The following is an 8726-nucleotide window of genomic DNA, read 5'->3' on the forward strand; positions in this document are numbered from 1 at the left end:
CGAGTGCTTTAATTTTTTTTCTACTAAAAGCGAACATATCTGTGATAAGGCTAGATTTTGCAATTAAAAACTCTTTAAATTTTGCTTTGGTTCCTGGTTTGCTTTCAGTTCATTGAATGCTAAGTTATTTTCGTTTCTACATTAAAATTTTAGGGTTTTGTTAAAGTTTTATTTCATGTAAAAGCAATTTATCTGATATAAAGAGGCAATTCACTGGTGAAAAGTTGCTCAACCTAACTGGCAACAAAGAAATGCATACAGCAAATTAATAGCATTGGCCAAAATGTTTTTAAATTTTAATATTTACTGTTATTTGGTGATGGTGCAGGGAAACAGAATCTCCTACTATGCTGGTACTAGAATACTTTAACAAAACATTTCTAGAAGATAATTTGGCAATGAAAACTGTCAGTTAAACTGAACCATCAATTTCACTTCTAGAAATTTAATCTTAGGAAATAACCAGAAATGTATCCACAGATGGATATTTGTCACAGCATTCTTTATAATAGCTCCCCCTCCCCAACCATAAGGAACAACATCATGGTACATGCATACGATAGAATGCTATGCATCCATTAAAAGCATTGCTATGGAAGAGTAGTCTCAACCCTGGTGTGCATTGAGATCAGCTGTGAAACTTTAAAAATAAATACAAATGCCTGAATCCCTTCAAGGAGAGTCAAATCAGTAGGCCTAGAATAAGATCTGGATGTCTCTATTTTTAAAAATTCATGTAAATCTATGGAGAATTGAAAACCATTAAATATAGAACAATATATCATGACATGGAAAAATGTTAAAGACAGAATGGTAAGAGTGGACAGCTATTGTAATGCAGTAAAATCTTCTTAAATACAGGCTCAGAAAATAAACAGTAAGAATAGGCCCAGACTGGTAAGTTTTTATCTCTGAGTAGTAGGATTATGGATGAATTTTCTTTTCTTTTTAGTCCCTTCCTGTATTTTCTAAGTTTTTTTTAATGATAAAATGTATTCTTTTTCACTTAAAAAAATAACAGAAAGCACCTCTTCTTAAAGTTAATTTTGTCCTTTATGCTTCCTCAGATGAACCCTGGTGGTGCAACGGTTGAGTGCTCGGCTGCTAACTGAAAGGTCGGCAGTTTGAACCCATCCAGTGGCTCTGCAGGAGAAAGACCTGGTGATCTGTTCCCATAAAGATTACAGCCTAAGAAAACCCTATGGGGCGGTTCTACTATGTTACATGGGGTTGTTGCGAGTCGGAATCGACTCAGTGATACCCAACAACAACAACGCTTCCTCAAGAACTTCTTTCCCGAGCCTCATTCCTATCCCTGTGTCCAATTCTTATTATCTATTTTAAACTAGTCATAGAACACTACTACTGGTTTTAGAGACATGTAAAGCCTAATTCCAAAATTTGCTTCTTGTTTTGTAACAAAGCAAGTTTCATCTACAAGGGCCGTAGTAAATTTTTATCTGTTGGCTCCTCTGCGGTAGTAACACAAATTTGATTGAACAAGAAATACTCAGCTCTTTTCTTTTTTAAAGAACATTGTGTTCAGCAGGGAAATAAACACTTCCTCAAAAACACATTAAACAGACACAATAAAGACCAAAGGAAATGTGATCATTACAAATATTAAAATGTATTTTCCACTAATGTATTATTAACGTACAAGCTGCCTTTCCTATAAAAGAAATAGTAAGTCTATTTACATGAATTAAGTCTGTCTAGATGATACCACTTATTATTTTAGATAAAATATTTTCCATTTTAAAATGGAAATAACCTCACTGCTCTTTTACCTTTTTAACTGGGAGGTGCTCCTGCCTAAGTCTCCTTGTTAGTTTTTTCCAAACGTTTTTATTAAAATAATACACATCCATAAACATGCACAAATCCTAAATGTACAGCTTAATTAACTCTTATCATATGAACACATCCTTGTAATTATCACACAGATCAAGAAACAGAACTTTAATAGCACAAAGGAAACAATCCTTGTGTTCCCTACCAGACTCCACCTATTTCATACTCCCAAAGGTAACCACAGATTGGTCTTAATTGGTGTGCACAGTGTATAAATGCAGTTTATATAGTATGTCCCCACATGTACCCTTTTGTGTCTGTTGTTTCCCCTCAACATTATGTTTGTAAGATGATATTGTTACCCATATGGCGGTCATTTGTTCTTTTTCATTGCTGCATGGTATTTCATTATATAAATATATTACAATATTTTTATCCATTCTACTGTTGATGGACATTTGTATTATCTCCAGGTTTGGGCTATTGTGAATAATGCTGCTATTAACTTTTTTGTACAAGTTTATAGTATACATAAGGAGCCTTGGTGGTGAAATGGGTAAGCCCTTGGCTACTAACCTAAAGGTCAGTGGTTCGAACCCACCCTCCAGCTGTTTGGGAGAAAAGACCTGGCAATCTGCTCCAGTAAAGATTACAGGCTAGGAAATCCTATGGACCTTTCTATTCTCTCATGTAGGGTCGCTATGATACAGAATCGACTCCATGCTACACAAAAACATAGTATATATATTTAGGCATTTGTGTTAGGTATATACCTAGGAGTTTAATTTCTGTATCATAGGATATTCAATAGTTCAGCTTTAGCATATGTTGCAAAATAGTTATCCAAAGTAGTTGCTAAAGAAGTATAGGAATGTTCCAATTACTCTACACCCTTGCCAGCTTATCATATTATCAGTTTTTTTTTTTTAAATTAGTGAACCTGCTGGCTATATAACGGTATCTCATTGTTTTAATTTTAATTTCCTTAGTGATTAATGATGTGATTACTTTCTCATATGTTTGTTATCTATTTAGATACCCTCTTTTGTGAATTTCCTGTTCTAGATTTTGCCCATTTTCTATTAGTTTGTCTTTTTATTTTGATTCATATGATTTCTTTATATATCCTCTTATAAAGTTTTCTTTGGTTATATGTATTGCAAATATATTCTCCAACTTGGTGAGTTATATTTCATTCTCTTAATGATCTCTTTTGATGAACAGAAGTTCCTAATTTTAATGTGGTTCGATTTATCATTTTTTTTCTTTAAGGATGGCACTTTTCTGTACTGTTTAAGAAGGCTTTGCCTCCCCTAGAGTCATAAAGATATTAGTTTATATTATTATACTGAAACTTTAGTATTTTACCGTTCTCGTTTACACCAACAACCCACCCTGAATTCATTTCTGTAAGGTGTGAGGTAGGTGTAAAGGCTCTTTTTCTTTCTTTTTAAAGAGTTATCCCATTGACCGACCATTTATTTATTGAAAAAATATTTTTCCCACTGCTTTGCATTAACAACTGTAGTAAATCAGGTGCCCATCTATGTGAGGTTGCCTCTGAATTTCATTCTGTTCCATTTACCTATTTGTCTACCCTTCCATGAATATCACATTGTCCTAATTACTCTCCTGACATCAGCTCATGTAAGTCTCTAATTTTGTCCTTCTTCAGGATTGGTCCTTTATATTTCCATCTACATTTTCAAATATGCTTGTCAATTTTCACTTAAAAAAATCATTGAAAAATTAGATTTTGTTTTGGATTGCTTTGAATCTGTAGGTAAGACAGAGAAAATTTACATCTTTATAATAATGTGTCTCCCAATGCTTGAATGTGATATACCTTTTTATTTATTTAAGTCATATTTACGTTTTATAGTATGAGTGTGTGTGTGAGAGGTAGAGAGAGAGGTCTTACACGTCTTTCATTAGATTTATGCCTAGGAATTCGAATTTTAGGCTGTAAATTATATTATTTAATTTTTTTGTTTTGTTTTCTAATTGTTTATTGATTATAGTTAGAAATACAATTGGTTTTTATGTACTGCTCTAGTATTCAGAAACTGCCATATTCTCCTATTAATTCTGTAAATTATTTTGGATTTTCATTATAAAATCATGTTGTCTGTGAATAATGACAATTGTTTTTGAAATGTTGTGTTTTTATATCAATTTGACCAATTAAATTGATTTTTCCAATTCATTGACAGAAAGTTGTTAATAATATACTCATGTTTATAACAAATGCAGAATCTACAGTGATAACCCCATTTGTACAACTGGTATTAGAAAATTTCTATCTATCCATCCATCTCTCATCAGTCTTGCCATAGTTTTATCAATCTTATTAACTATTTTAAGGAATCAACTGTTACATTTGTTTATTCTAATTATTGTGCATTCTTTACTATATCATTTTTTTTGAGTTAAAATTTATTTATTGAAACCTTATACATACACTGGCTGTAGAATTCTAAAATCATGGGTTTTTTTTCCAAAAACATTTTTATTCTATATGACAAATAATGATAACATGGAATACATAAGTCACTCAATCTGCTTCTCAATGTGTTAAACAGAGAATTATTTGCTCATTTGGTAAACATTACCTCACCTGCTTCTTCGCCTTCTTCATCGTAATCATCATCATCATCTTCAATAGCTAGCTTCTCCAGTAAAGTATAACACTGATCTTGGGATTATGTGCTCACATAAAAAGTGACCAACTTCAAAGTCTGCAGCAAGGACAGTTTCGGCAGCATCATCCAAATCTTCACTTTCAGGAACTTTAGGAGGGGAAAAAATTGAAGAAAGAGTCATTGGAAACAGTTTTAGTCCCAGTACAAACTGTTCCACATCCCTTGTGTTTTTGCTTCTTCTTAACGGTTTTCAATGTGGCTTCTTCGCTTTTTTCCAATCCATCTGGCACCCTGTACAACCCATAATTTCTGGTCCGTCAAAAGAAAAGGGATCAGAATCATCTGGTTCAGACCTTAGCCTATGTGTCTTTGTTAACACTTCGTTTGTGAAATACTCATTGGGTTCAAAGTGAAACTCTAAGAAAAAAAAAAAAAACTCATAGGCTGGCCAGCATCTGAGCACTTCACTTTAATATCTTTCAAGTGCTTCAGAATAGTTTCATCATGTTCCTGAACCATGCCACTGAGCAAGCCAATATTCTTAAAAACAGTCAACCAAAATTCAGAATTCCTTTGGGATCTTCTTTTGCTTCATCGTTTTTCTCATCTTCAACCTTGGCCTTCTTCAGCTCCTCCAAAATTTCACCTTCCTTATCTGGTTTCCATTCACATTCTTCTTCTGTAGGTTCATAAATTGCATCGATGATCTAAAATCGCTTATCAAATAGAGACTGTTAGGGAACAGCATATTTTCTTTGCAGATCATGTACCTCCTCATAGAATTTGGCTTCTATCTGTGCGCATTCACCCTAGGCAAGCTCTCAACATATCCTTTTGGTGTTTCTACCAGACCATCAAGTCTCTCTTGAAGGGCTGCAAGAATCTGAGGATTTTACATCTGAACAGTCAGTTGACACACTTTGATTTTTGTTTCTTTACCAGTTTCTTCTTCTACTTCTTCAGCATCATCCAAATCTTGATCAAGTTCAGACTGTTCTTTGTTGCCAATGTCTGCCATGTTGTAAAATCTCTAAATATCATCGGCTGGAACGCGGAGCCAGGCGGCCAGAGCTGCACAGGCAGTGACTCAGGGCGGCAGCGGCGGGTGGAGCAGGAGGGGGCGCCCTGAGCAGATGGTGCTAAAATACTGTCATTATGTTTTTGCATTTTTAGTATTATATTTCCTTCCTTTTACTTTCTTTGGGTTCTATTTGCTGGTTTTTTTTTTTTTTTTTTCCTTTACTTTTTGCATTATACAATTACAGCATTGGTTTTTAACCTCATTCTTTAACATATATGCCCTAAAAGCTATAAATTTCCATTTATACATGGCTTTAGCTATATAGGGTCGCTATGAGTTGGAATCCACTCGACAGCAACAGTTTTTCATTTGTTTATCTATATACCACAAGGTTTGATAAGGATCCTTGGTGGCGCACAGTTAAGTCTTTGGCTGCTAACCAAAAGGTGGGCAGTTTGAACCTACCCAGTAGCTCTGCAGGAGGAAAATGTGGTGATTTCCTTCCATAAAGACTATAGCCAAGAAAACCCTATGAGGCAGTTCTACTCTGTTGCATATGGTCGTTATACGTCAGAATCGACTCACCAGCACCTAACAGCAACAATTTTCATTACGTTTTAGTTCAAAATATTTTTTATTTTTTGTTGTGATCCCCTCTTTGACCAATGGATTATATGTAAATGTATTCTAAAATTTCTAAGCATTTAGTGATTTTCTATTTTTTAGACAGATTTTTAGCTTAATTTCACTGTGGTCAGAGAACACACTCACTATTATTTCAGTCCTTTGAATTTTGTAGAGGCGTATTTTAAGGCCTAGTGAAGTACAATTTGCAAATACAGGTATCCTCCGCTTTTTGAAAGTTCGCTTTACGTCACTTTGCTTTTACGAAAGACGTACATTAGTACTTGTTTTCACTAACTGAAAATCCAGAGGATTTTCATTTTTAAGAAAAAAGGCAAAAGATAAAACTAGCCTTTTTGTTTTGCAGCGAGCAGTTACGCAAGCTGAGCAGCGAGAGTGGCCTCGCCAAGCTCCTTCCCCAGGAACTACACCGTACGTACATTATTTCTGCTGTATATAGGCTGTGTATTTATCATATCATTCCTGCTTTTACTATATGTTAGCGTTATTTTAGGTTTTATATGTTATTTAGTATGATTGGTAGGTTATTTTTTGGGTCTGAGAACACTCAAAAAATGTTCCCGTATAAATTAACGGTAATTGCTTTGCTTTACGCCACTTAAAAAGGTTTCATAGGAACGCTCTACTTTGGGATAGCGGGAAAAACCTGTAATTCAAAACCACTTAAATATAATGTATATTCAGCAGTTTGGGGGTGAGTAGTTTCCTAGGTGTATCGATTAGCTCCATTTTTTGGTTTTTGTGTTGTTCAAATTGCTAAAAGTATTCTTGCTAACTTTTGTCTGCTTCTTCAAACTGTTACTGACAAAATGTAATAAAATTTTCCTCTGTGATTATGGGTTTGTTTCTCCTTTACTTTTCTTAATATTTATTTAATAAAATTTAAAGCAATGGTCATGAGTGTTTATAAATTTACAGTGTTGTATGTGGAATATTAAAATCTTCAACTCTAACTGTTGAATATTCCATTTTTTCTTTCAATTCTTCAGGTTTTGCTTCAAATATTCTAGTCCTCTGTTGCTAGTCTGAGTTGGAATCGACTCAGTGGCAATGGTTTGATTTTTTTGGTGCGGTTGTTAGGTGCATGTTGTTGTCGTTAGGTGCCATCGAGTGGACTCATAGCAACAAGAAAAGGAAACACTGCCCAGTCCTGGACATTTAGAATTATTATACCTTCCTGAAATATTGATTTTTATCAGGATAAAATGTCCCTCTTTGTCTCTAGTGATAGTTCTTGTCTTAAAGTCAATTTTTTTCTAATGTTCATATAGTTACTACAGCTGTCTTTTGATTACTTTTTGTATGGCTCTTGGGTCTACCTTTTGATGTCATTCCATTGTCTTCTTGTTTTCGTTATTTCTATTATAAAGCCAGATTGAGGTCTTTGTTGCTCCTTTGTTGGTTGCTTCCAGAATTTCCCCTTTGTCTTTGGTTTTCAAAAGTCTTATAATGATGTGCCTTGGTGTGCTTTTCTTTGCATTTATCCTACTTTGTTGTAGCATCTGCTGAATCTGTCACATTGTATCTTTCATAAGTATTTTGCAATTTCTGGTCATTGTCTTTTCAGTTATTCCGTTTGCTTCATTCTTTCTACCTTTCCCTTCTGGGACTCCAATTGCATATATATATTTGATATATATATTAGAACCTTTCAGCATGCTTCATATTCCTGGCATAATTTTTTCCCTTCCTTTGTTCTCGTCATACTTCAGTCTGCATTTCTCTACTCTCTTTCGGTTCACTAAATCTTATCTTCAGTTCTGTCAAATTTGCTCTTAAACTCAACTGTTGAGTTCTTAATTTGTGTTATTGTATTTATTCAGTTATATAATTCCTGTTTTATTCTTTTCACACATTCCAGTTCTCTGGTGGTTTTCTTGAACATATTAATAATGATTATTTTAAAGTTTGTTTCTGAAAACTCTAATATCAGCATCTGCTTTTCATCCCACTTTTCAATGATTAAATCTTTTCTCCTAATATGTCTGTATTTTTTTCTTTCTTTTATTAAGGTATAATTACATAGAGTAAAATTCACCCCTTAAGCGTACAATTCTGAGAATTTTTTAATTAAACTTTTTATTTTGAAATAATTCTAGATTCACATGCAGTTATAAAGTAATAGAGAGATTCCACATTCCCTTAACCCAGTTTCCCCCAATGGTAACATCTATCAAAACTATAGTACAGTATCACAACCAGGATACTGACATTGATATCTTCTCTATTGAGAACATTTCCATCACTGCAAGGATCTCTCCTGCTGTCCTTTTATAGCCATATCCACTTTCCTCTCATTCTCAGTCCCTCCTTAACCCCTAGAAACCATTATTTTGTCCTCCATTTTCAATTTTGTCATTTTTAAAATGTTATATGAATGGAATCACACAGTCTGCAACCTTCTGGGATTGAATTTTTTCACTCAGCATAATTTCCTTGGCGTTCATACAGGTTTTTGCTTATATCAGTAGTTTGCTCCTTATTGTTGAGTAGTATTCCATGATGTAGATATATATACCTGTTACCTGTTGCTGCTGAGTTGATTCTGATGCATAGCGACCCAATAGGACAGAATAGAACTGCCCCATAGGCTTTCCAAGTCTGCAAATCTTCATGGAAGCAGA

The 8726-nt window shown here is 34.2% G+C and overlaps 1 pseudogene; it reads right to left on the bottom strand.

Moving 5' to 3' along the window:
* Positions 1–4388: 4388 nt before the first annotated feature.
* LOC101344540 (nucleosome assembly protein 1-like 1 pseudogene) lies at positions 4389–5487 on the bottom strand (annotated as a pseudogene).
* Positions 5488–8726: the final 3239 nt, after the last annotated feature.

The sequence above is a fragment of the Trichechus manatus genome, unplaced genomic scaffold (assembly GCF_000243295.1).
Source record: "Trichechus manatus latirostris isolate Lorelei unplaced genomic scaffold, TriManLat1.0 scaffold00047, whole genome shotgun sequence".
NCBI lineage: Eukaryota > Metazoa > Chordata > Mammalia > Sirenia > Trichechidae > Trichechus > Trichechus manatus.